Source organism: Saccopteryx leptura, chromosome 3 (assembly GCF_036850995.1).
Source record: "Saccopteryx leptura isolate mSacLep1 chromosome 3, mSacLep1_pri_phased_curated, whole genome shotgun sequence".
In the NCBI taxonomy this organism is placed as follows: domain Eukaryota; kingdom Metazoa; phylum Chordata; class Mammalia; order Chiroptera; family Emballonuridae; genus Saccopteryx; species Saccopteryx leptura.
Window position 1 is genome coordinate 72656087 of NC_089505.1, and position 11868 is coordinate 72667954.

Below are 11868 nucleotides of genomic sequence, written 5' to 3' on the forward strand. Positions count from 1 at the left end.
TCTGAATCGCTATAATAGTTGACCCTATAAGTTTTTTTGCACGTCTTTTTTTGAGGCTGCATAAATAACTGTTAACATGGTTTGCTACAGAGTAAATGCAATGTGTTCATCAAGTAACCTAAAGATGTAATGGAGGAGTAAGAGGACTCATGAGGAAGAACTGTGTGCATATTATGTGTACACATATCTTCAGAAGGAGAGGGAAATGATGGGTTAATATATGTAATTTAAAGATATGTGATGATTGACTAGTAATCAAAATCTTAAGATTCACGTGAGTTATTTTCTTTCCATTTATTTTTTCCAGATCTCAGGACCCTTAGATTTAGAATCAAACATTTTAGTTGCTCATTTACTTCCCTGTGTCTTGTATAAAAGCTACTGTAGGGCCCTAGCCGATTGGCCCAGTTTGTGGAAGTCCCGGGTTCTATTCTTGGTCAGTACACATAGGAGAAGCACCCATCTGCTTCTCCACCCCTTCCCCTCTCCTCTGTCTCTCTTCTCTCCCCCTCCTGCAGCCATGGCTTAATTAGAGTGAGTTGGTCCCAGGTGCCAAGGATGGCTCCATGGCCTCTGCCTCAGGTGCTAAAAAGTAGCTCTGGTTGCAGAGCAAGGGCCCCAGATGTGCAGAGCATCACCCCCTAGTGGGCTTGCAAGGTGGGTTCTGGTGAGGCACATGTGGGAATCTGTCTCTATCTCCCCTCCTCTCACTGAATTAAAAAAAAAAAACCGACCATAGAATATTCCTTCTTTGTGGGTTATGAAATATTTTTAATAAGTTCTATACAGGGAATTTAAGAACAGTTCATTGAAATTAGTGGTATACATAATAAATGAACTTGAAAATGGAAATAATTGCACAGGGATCATAATACATTGCAGTTTGGTACATTTCATTTTATATCTCTAGTAGAGAAAAACACTACTAACATTTCTTTAGGTATTCTCTTTAGAAGTATATTCTGCCAACACTTATTTGTTTATTGTTTTAGATTTTATTTATTAACTTCTAGAGGGGGAGAGAGAGAAGGGAGGAGGAACAGGAAATATCAACTCCCATATGTGCCTTGGTCAGGCAAGCCTAGGGTTTTGAACTGGCAACCTCAGTGTTCGAAGTCAAGGCTTTATCCACTGCACCACCACAGGTCAGGCCTTTTCTCTGCCATCTTGTTTTAGCTAAAAGCTTGGTAATGTCCTAAGTCAGTGTGTTTTGATGTCTACAGGAAGAAAACAAACACGCAGGACAGTGTTGTCTCATCCTCCATGACTCAGAAGCACATTCTCATCACAGTGATGTAGTACCAGGTAGGAGGTAGAAAAACCCAAGATGGCTCAGTCAGAGAAAGGCAAATCCATATCATTTCAGTTACATGTGCAATCTAAAGAACAAAATTAATAAAAATAAAATTGAAAGACAGTGAGTGGACTGGTGGCTGCTACAGGGGAAGGAGCTCAGAGGACTGGAAGAGGGAGGTGAATGGACTAAGTACAAATGGTATTGAGAATAGTCACAGGAATGGAAGCACAGTTTAGGGAGTGTAGTCAGTAATACTGTAATAACTTGGCATGGTGGGTACTGGAGATAATCTAAGGGTCACTCTGTAAAGTATATGATTGTCTTACACTGTGCGGTACACCTGAAATGATAACAAAACAATAATAAAAGTAAAGAAATTTAGAAGTCAAGAAAGCCTAACTGCCTGACCTGTGGTGGCGCAGTGGATAAAGCATCGACCTGGAAATGCTAAGGTCGCCAGTTCGAAACCCTGGGCTTGCCTGGTCAAGGCACATATGGGAGTTGATGCTTCCAGCTCCTCCCCCCCTTCTCTCTCTCTGTCTCTCCTCTCTCTCTCTCTCTCTCTCTGTCTCTCCCTCTCCTCTCTAAAAAATGAATAAATTTAAAAAAAAATTAAAAAAAGAAAAAAGAAAAAAGAAAGCCTAACCACTGGCAGCACAGTAGATAAAGCATCGATCTAGAATGCTAATTAGGGTCATTGGTTCGAAACCCATAGCTTACCTGGTCAAGGCACATACTAGAAGCAACTATATGAGTTGATGCTTCCCATTTGTCACCCCCTTCTCTCTTTCCCTTCTCGCTAACAAAAATAAAAGTAAAAAAAATTAGAAAAGAAAATATCTATGATGAAAAAATTGCATTAACACTGCATACAGAGTTATCCTGTCCTGGCCCTTACTCCATGGCTAGAGTGTCAGCCCGGTGCACGGGAATCCCAGGTTTGATCACAGGGCACACATGAGAAGCAACCATCTGATTATCACTGGGGAACAAAATTTTTGTTGAATCGACAAAAACACTTGTTCTTACCTAATTCAAGTGTGCTGATCTCAAATCTGACATTAGTTTTTCCCTGTAAGCTACTGTTTTTTGCAATTCAAGATTTTAGGTTTTCATCTTATTGTAAGATTTTCAACATTTATTTTAACATAATGAAGTAGAATGTCTTCTTGGGCATCATCTTTGTGAAAATAGAATAATTTATATAATGCAGTAAATACACTAATACACTAAAAGATATGATTGCATCAGAATTTGTCTACAATTTCAAAGTAGAACATATTAAAACATTTTAATCATAAAATTTGCGTAAAACTTATTTAAATTCTAGTCACAAAAAAATTTGCATTTGTAGCTCTTATGTTTGTGTACTTGTTGAGGACAATCTCGTTTGATACTCCAGCAGTAGTCTGCCATCATATTTCTTTTTTTTTTTTTTCTTCATTTTTCTGAAGCTGGAAACGGGGAGAGACAGTCAGACAGACTCCCGCAGGCGCCCGACCGGGATCCACCCGGCACGCCCACCAGGGGCGATGCTCTGCCCACCAGGGGGCGATGCTCTGCCCATCCTGGGTGTCACCATATTGCGACCAGAGCCACTCTAGCGCCTGAGGCAGAGGCCACAGAGCCATCCCCAGTGCCCGGGCCATCTTTGCTCCAATGGAGCCTTGGCTGCGGGAGGGGAAGAGAGAGACAGAGAGGAAGGCGTGGCGGAGGGGTGGAGAAGCAAATGGGCGCTTCTCCTGTGTGCCCTGGCCAGGAATCGAACCCAGGTCCTCCGCACGCCAGGCCAACGCTCTACCGCTGAGCCAACCGGCCAGGGCTTGCCATCATATTTCTGTCCCATCACTCCTGATAACGCTCTTCCACCGTCTTCAGATCTTGATGAAAGCGTTCTCCCTGCTCATCACATCGGGTTGTCTAAACTGCTGAGGGGTTAATGACTGCTTGGCATCAGAAGAAGACCCTTCAGATTCTACAACCATTTCCTCATGTATCTTATCAAAATACACTTGGTCACCATGTTCACTTTCTTCATCCTTAGAAGAAATAAAACCATTGAAAACTGGAACCGGGAGTGTCTCAGAGTATGGGATAGGTCATATCGTTGAAGGAATATTAGGATATGCGATCATATGCTGTTTTTTTCTTGCCGATGCCCTTTGTATGGATCAGACAAAAATAACAGTCGCTGCTGTGGTCCTTAGGTTCACGCCAAACCATGGGAATACCAAAAGGCATTCCTTTATGTTTTCCTTTTGTCCAGTCACAAAGCATTTCCTCAAAATTATGACACACAATATGAGCAGCCCAATTCTTGTCTTGATCACCAAGGGGAACTTGAAAATAGGCAATATATGCACATGTCACAAATGATGAAATATTGTGCCTTTGACGTTGAAGTAACAGCCACATATATAACAGGTGTCAGGACTATTCTTACATTTACGCCTACTCGAAGAAGCCATGATTCAATCTTAAAACAAAATAAGAGGGTGTTTTTATCAGATAATAGTTTTTTACATTTAAAAACAACTACAATTATGTAAAAGTGATGTTTGTAAAACATTAATTGCCTTGTGGTTATGTTCAATCCAAGAGTCGTTGCCCTTTAACTCCAATTTAAAAACCAATGCATGCTGTAACAATACTTTACAAAACCATACATACAATACATACATTAGAAAAACCAATACATTAACTGTAACAAAAAAAAATTAAAATCGCATAAAAACTAGAGCATGTACCCAAAAACGGATTTCATATTTGGAATCAGCGATGTAGAAATATATAGAAAAAGTTCTAAAACCTCATGCAACAGAAAATGAAAAAAATTTGTTCCCCAGTGTTATCTTCCCCTCCCTCTTCCCCTCTCTTTTCCCCTCTCCCAGCCAATGGTTCAATTTTGTTGAACATCCAGGTTGGAATGCACGCGGGAACTGGTCTCTATCTCACCAGCTCTCACTTAAAAAAAAGAAAACAAACCTGACCAGGAGGTGGCGCAGTTGATAGAGAACCGGCCTAGGTGCTGAGGACCCAGGTTTAAATATTTAGGTGGCTGCCTTGATCGCAAACTCATCCGCTTTGAGCGTGGGGTCACTGGCTTGAGTGTGGAATCATAGATATGACCCCATAGTCGCTTACTTGAGACTCAAGGTCGCTGGCTTGAGCAAGGGGTTACTAGTCTGTTGCAGCCCCCCTTTAAGGCACATACATATGAGAAAGGAATCAATGAATAACTAAGGTGCTATAAGGAAGAAATGATGCTTCTCATCTCTTCCCCTTCCTGTCCCTCCCTGTCTCTCTGTTACAAATAAAAGAAAAAGAATAATGATGTGGATAAGTTAAACCGATAAATTAAAAAAAAAAAAGGCCATAACCGGCCCTGGCCGGTTGGGTCAGCGGTAGAGCATCGGCCTGGCGTGCGGGGGACCCGGGTTTGATTCCCGGCCAGGGCACATAGGAGAAGCGCCCATTTGCTTCTCCACCCCCCCCCCTCCTTCCTCTCTATCTCTCTCTTCCCCTCCCGCAGCAGAGGCTCCATTGGAGCAAAGATGGCCCGGGCGCTGGGGATGGCTCCTTGGCCTCTGCCCCAGGTGCTAGAGTGGCTCTGGTCGCAACAGAGCGACGCCCCGGAGGGGCAGAGCATCACCCCCTGGTGGGCGTGCCGGGTGGATCCCAGTCGGGCGCATGTGGGAGTCTGTCTGACTGTCTCTCCCCGTTTCCAGCTTCGGAAAAATACAAAAAAAAAAAAAGGCCATAACCAATGAGAGCAGGTGGAGGGGAGGCCAGACCCCGTCCCTAGCCCGCCCCTGTCCAATCCACTGTCTAGTCACAGGCTGCCTTTAGTCACACCCGCCCATTGCGGAAGCGCTCAGTCAGCCTGTTATTTCCGGTAATGCGCACGACAGACTATGAACCCACTTTGGAGTGCCCAAGATCATGGGATCTGAAGACGGTCTTCCTGGTTTAAACCTGTTGTAGTAATATAATGTTATAGTAATTAAATATATAGAAATGTAAAAAACAAATATGGAAGACATAAAAGTAATTAAAATATTAAAAATAATTATTGGCCCTGGCCGGTTGGCTCAGTGGTAGAGTGTCGGCCTGGCAGTGCAGAAGTCCCGGGTTCGATTCCCGGCCAGGGCACATAGGAGAAGCGCCCATCTGCTTTTCCACCCCTCCCCCCCTCCTTCCTCTCTATCTCTCTCTTCCCCTCCCGCACCAGAGGCTCCATTGGAGCAAAGATGGCCCGGGCGCTGGGGATGGCTCCTTGGCCTCTGCCCCAGGCGCTAGAGTGGCTCTGGTCGCAGCAGAGCGACGCCCTGGAGGGGCAGAGCATCGCCCCCTGGTGGGCGAGCCGGGTGGATCCCGGTTGGGCGCATGCGGGAGTCTGTCTCTCCCCATTTCTAGCTTCAGAAAAATAAAAAATAAAATTATTAAAATTAAATAAAGTTATGCCATTTGGATAGGAATTAATATAGTGAGTGCAGATGTGATCAACAGACTGACTTTCAGTTAGTATGTGTGTGAAGTTATACCTAGATAAGAAGTGGCTTGGTGTTATTTACATTAACTTTTTAAATTGATATAAATAAGAACATCTTAAAAAGTGGTTTAATGTAAACATTTCAGAAGATTAACATAAAAGGGGATTCCCTGTGGCAAACTCCCAAAAAGGTGGTTTGAGGTGATAATCCTGTAGATTGACACCTGTTAGAAGGCGTTGGCCAGAAAGGGTATGATGCTTGGGCTCTACTGGAGCAAAACCTGACCTTCCCGTCCCCATTTCTGCACGCGGGGAGCCTGAGGGTCGCTGCTGACGCCCAGAGCCCCGCAAGCCCCCAGTGGTGAGTGCAGAGTCCCAGTGAGAGGCCCCGAGCCTGCCCGCTTGGCTACCGGGTGGGGGCTCCGCGTTGGTTTCTGGGGAAACTGAGGCCACGCCGCCCGTGTCCCCCCCACCGCGGGGTTTCCTGCCTCTGTCCCGAGAGGGCAGCCTCCCTACCCGGGCTTGGGGACCTGCGGACCCCCTCCTGAGACCCCACCCCATTTAATAAGAGGCCCGGGTCCAGGAAGAACATACTCTCCATGGGGCGGGGATTCGGGCAAGAACGCGGGGTCCCCAGAAGAGCCCCCGGCCCCGCGCGGGGAGGGCTGTGTGGGAGCGGCGACAGCGAAGGGGCCCCGGGCACGCGCAGATTGGGGCTGGGAGGGGTCAGGGGACGGAGAGAGACACGGGAGGGGAGGGGAGGTAAGTGAAGGGCCATGAAGAGACGGCCACGTGGGGGTGCGGGGGGACGGGACCGCGACGGGGAGAGTGACAGTAACGGGGGAGAGGAGCGCGAGGGGAAGAAAGGGGAGAAACCCCGAGGAGAGGGAGGGGCCCGGAGAAAAGGGCGCAGGGAGGAGACTGGGGAGCAGAAGTGGGGGCGCAGGACGGGGCACTTCAGAAGGAAGGAGTGGCTCAGAGGAGGAGAGCTGGGGTGCGAGTAGGGACAGAAAGGGGGTTTAAGGATGAGGGAGCCGAGGGAGAAACAGCTCTGAGTCAGCCTGCGGGGTGCGGGGGTGACAGGAAGGACGTACAAGGGAAAGAGGAGACAGGCTTAGGGAGAAGGAGAAAGACTCGGACATGCGTGGAGATGGCAGCACTCAGAAAAATCAAGGCGAAAGAGCACGTTCAGGTGAAATAGGTTTCAGGAGTTTCAGGGAACAGGTGTGGGGACAGGAATAGAGAAAAGGGGAGAAAGAGCGGGGGAGGGAAGAGGGAATCACAGAAAAGGACGACGGTGCAGAGAAACAGGGAAGAGAAACAGATCCACAGACAGAAGCACACAGAAGCAGGAAGAAGGGGAGCCCCAACTTGCTGAATGGTGAGCCTATGGGATGCATGATTAAGTTGTGATACATGGGCTTGTGGCTTTATAATCTATTTAATAGTTGCTGAATGGTTTAACTTAAAAAGATATGAATGAGAATTACAAATACTTTTATAAGGCTTGTGCATTTTATGATCATTTGCTTCCAGTCGCAGCCCTTGTAAACTTGTCAGTTAGGGATGGAACTCGTTTTCGGGATGGCTAGATTTCAGGGATCTGGGACAAGAAATGACTAAGTCAACACATGATGCTTTTTCTTTCTGTTTATAATTTTAAGTTAAATTTGTTGGGATGGACTTGTTTAATAAAATTAGGTAAATTCTAGCTTTTTTCAAGGAATATTAAAAGCATTGGGTCTTTTAGTTTCTATCCACTGGATTTGCTTTTTTCATTAAACTCATATTTAATGCATTATTTAAAAAACTTTTTGAGATAAAAATTAGTCTGTTGAATATCTGATTTTCTGTAAACAGTCATTAACTTCTGAAATGAACATTGCTGAGATCACATAACCAGAGCTTTAAATTCTTTTCTAAATATGAGGCAGTCTCAACTTTTTAAAACTTTGACCATAGAAGTCAGGCCATTATAACAGATCCCAGGACCTGACCTGAGGTGGCGCAGTGGATAAAGCGTTGAACTGGAATGCTGAGGTCACCTGTTTGAAGCCTCGAGCTTGACCCGTCAAGGCAAGTGAGAGAAGCTGATGCTGCCAGCTCCTCCTCTCGCCCTTTCTTCTCTATGTCCTCCTTCTAAAATCAATAAATAAAATTTTTTAAAAACTTTAAGAAAATGTTAACAAAACAACCAAAAATGATTCCAGGCCCTGTCCAGTTGGCTCAGTGGATTGAGTGTCAGCCTGGCATGTGGAAGTGCTGGGTTCTATCCCTGGTCAGGTCACACCTGAGAAGCGACCATCTGCTTCTCTTTTCCTCAGTCTTCCCCTTCTCTCTCTCTCTCTTCCCTCCCTACGTCAGGTGCTGAGAATAGCTGTGTTGGTCTGAGTGGCCCAGACTGGGGTTGGCAGGTGGAGCACATGCGGGAGTCTCTTTATCTCTCCTCTCACTTAGAAAAGAAAGGATTCCTAATTGTTTTCCTTTTAAATGTATTGCATCTAGTTTAAATTCTGAACTTTCACCCTTCTACTGTTTGTCATGTGTTGAAAAAGCCATTGGTACTTAGTAAACAATATCAGGCTTTTCAGTGTGCACTCCGTAAGGATGTCTGTGATCCTAACAGGAAGAAGCTTGTGTTGTGAGTTTGTGTAATGTTCAGCATTTTCTTTCTTTTATATGATTTGTAGAATTGGAGACTGTTGGGCAGATAAAATATATTATGCTCACTTTGTTAAAGATGGCACTGCCCATGTGGAGGCCGTTGCCCAGGTGATATTAATGTGTGTTGGGGGTGGGCTGTGGGCAGGCAGAATCCTTGTAGCCTGGGGCTTGGTTTTGGGATTAAGCCTTTCCCACCATTTTTGATGTGGGGTGGTACAATCCCATCATGCCCCAGATAAGTGACTTTGTATTAGAGACTTCCCTATTTTGTATATTGGATTAAGGGTTTTGATTTCTACACTATAAAATGGGGGCAAAATGAGAGCTCGCGCTCTTGGTTCCTGAGATTAACATTAGAGGAGACAGCAGAGAGCAGAGAAAGGCCACGTGGAGGAAGCCAGGAGAGGCAGCCAAGATGGCGGAGTGTTGAGTGAGAAGCCAGTTAGTGCAGAGTTTGTGCAGGGAGAAGGAAGGAGATGGGGAACAGAGGTGAATAAGTCTGGTGAGCTAGAAACCTTTGATTCTAGGAAACTCGGATAAGTCAGTAGCTTTGTGAGCACTGAATGTGAGTGGGTTTTGGAGCCCAGTGTGTGTTTTTTACTTGCCCACCAGGTGCAAGCTAGGATTAAAGATGATGGCCCACCAGTTTTTGGCTCCGTTGTTTCTTTACCGACTGTCCGAATCCAATGCGAACCTGCATGGGCCAGGCTGCTGTGATGGTGGCCCTGGCTACTGGCTATACAGAGACTATGAGCCATCAATGAGCTGTTCCCCTCAAGTCCTCTTTTTTTTTTTTTTAAGATTTATTTCTTCATTTTAGAAGAGAGAGAGAGAAGGGGGAGGAGCAGGAAGCATCAACTCCCATATGTGCCTTGACTGGGCAAACCCAGGGTTTGTAACCAGGGACCTCAGCATTCCAAGTTGATGCTTTATCCACTGTGCCACCACAGGTCCCCTCAAGTCCCTCTTGTCCACTCTCTGGAAACACTGAAGGATGGCCTGGGTTGACCTGAAACGTGGTTCTTACAGAGCCCGTCTATTCATTGTGTTATGATTCTCATGTTTTCACAGCTAACATTTTTTCCATGTTTTCAGCTTCTAAACCTTGTTCATCATTTTATGTTTTTAAAATATTTTTTTGTGATTTTCTGGAAGAGAAAAAGGAATTCTGCCAAAGGAGCAGGTCCTTCTAGAAGTTTTAGCCCCAAGCCCTCTCAGTACCCAGAGATCTGAGGGTGCTGGGTCTGATCCCCGTCAGCCAGTGCTGCTGAAAACAGCTCTGAGGGAGCAATGCAGGCACCACAGGGACCTAGATGCCGTATCCTGGTCCCCACTGCAGACCCGCAGAACCACAGCTTAGCGTGGAGCCCTCATCCCCAAGGGATCTGCATGCTTATTAAAACTGAACCGTTCCCCACAAGGTTTCTATTAGATTACTTAGTGAATTTTAAGTAGGAACATAACCTCTGCCCTTCCCCACAGAGTTGGATAACTGCTCTGGGAAGAGCTGCATTTTTTAATGAGGTGTTCTGATGATTCTAAGATGAGAGAGTTGTGTAGGGTTTGGGCGTTCAGGAGAGCAACGCCGTTCTCATTGCTGTGGGAATGTGTGGACGTCTGAGGGAGGACAGACAGGTGAAGACAGAAAATAATACAGTGTGGTCTCCCTGTAGGAGCTCATTTTCCTGTCTCTCCTGTGAAGGAAGGTGGTCTTTTTGTCACAGTAGAAAGGCCAAGTCCAAGCAGGGTTGTCCATTCTCTATTTTGTCATGCTTGCAAGAAAGAATTCAAGCAAGGAACAGGGTACAGTGTTCAAGAAAAGCAAGCAGTTTACTAACTAAGGGTATGCACTTGGCACAAGGCTCAAGTGGGCAAGTGCAGCTAGCCTGAGTGCCACTACTTGTTGGGGTTTTAGAGATTATATGCTTTTCAGCTGTAAATTTCATGGCTCCCCTTCCCTGATACTAGGACCGATATACAGGGTTTCAAGGCCGTGTGAACACCTGGTGATTTTGTTTGACCTTAAACTGCTGACTCCCTCCTTTAATGGGTGACGTAAATCCCCATTTTTCACTCTCCCCTTTTCCTGCCCTGATAGCTGTCTAACCTACCGAACATTTTCAGTGTTTCCAGGTCCTTCTGACTGAGTGTGGTGGAAGTGGATAGAGGGGCTGTGTGGACACCTGTGGAGGCACATTCTCCAAATGCAGACTTGACTCCTCAACATACTGTCCCCTGAGAGAACAAGCAGGACCAGGACAGAATGGCTGCTTCTCAGGTAAGCGATGTGTCCTGGGCAGAGGCTGTGTTTGCTTTTCCTCCTAACTTCAGTGGATTTAGGACCCGCAACCTGTAATTCTCTACTTTTGATGTTCTTGCCAATGGAGGTTGCTCCCATTTCCTTATTTTTTTCTTTTTCTTATGATTGTCCGGATCAGCAGCTTGTATACTTCCCTCCTTTGTCCCAGAGCCTTCTGTGCATTCTCTCCATCCAGGCTCCCTGAGGGCATAAATAATTTCAAACAAGAATTAATGCCCTTCAACTACTGGAAACATCCCCTCTGTGACAGATCAACCTGGGAGGGCACCGTGTCCACCATCCCTGTGGGGATGGTCAGAGGCTCGGGCATCAGTGAAGAAGGGAGTGTAGGCTTTAGGTTCATGTGGCTGCAGCGTCAGCTCTGTCAGACAGGATTAAGGAAATGCACCTTCTCCGGGTCAGAATAGCTGAGGAAGTTCTGACAGGAAGGAGCGGCTGGAAGAGACGTGCTCACTAGATGCTGAGAAAGACTTGCTGTTAGGAACTATGGAGAACCAAACGTGGAGGGTACAAGTGAATTGACATTTGCAGGAAAATAATTATTTTTGTGTCATTTTTAAATAATGATTACTTATTTATGTATTTTTCCAGTAAAGTCACAACAGTGAATATGTGTTTATCCATGTGCCTCAGACACCTGACACTCACATGGCTGAGGAGCCCAGTTCACTGCAGAGTTAATAGTTCCCCCCGGTGAGTAACAAGGGTCCAGTAGGGATCTGTGAGGGATGTGCAAAACCATCTCGTGTCATCTGCAAACTCCCTTCTTCTCCTTAGTTTCTGTTTTGAAAATGAAGGCTCTACTTTTATTTCCTGGAGAGCATTGGCTTTTGACGTGGAAGCTTTAACCACTCAGGCCTTGTTCCTGTAAATTTCATACTCCACAGTCATGTCACAGACATACTCTGCGTTATCACTTTTAAGATTTTCAAGAAAACTTAAGAATCATATTAATGTATGTTCAATTCAGTTAACTTTCTAAGATATAGCTGTCTACAATGATACACAGAATTTTTCAAAGAAATAATAGTGATAAACAATAACTGTAATTAAAAAAAATTGTTATGTGTGTTTCTGTCAGCACTGTGTTTATAA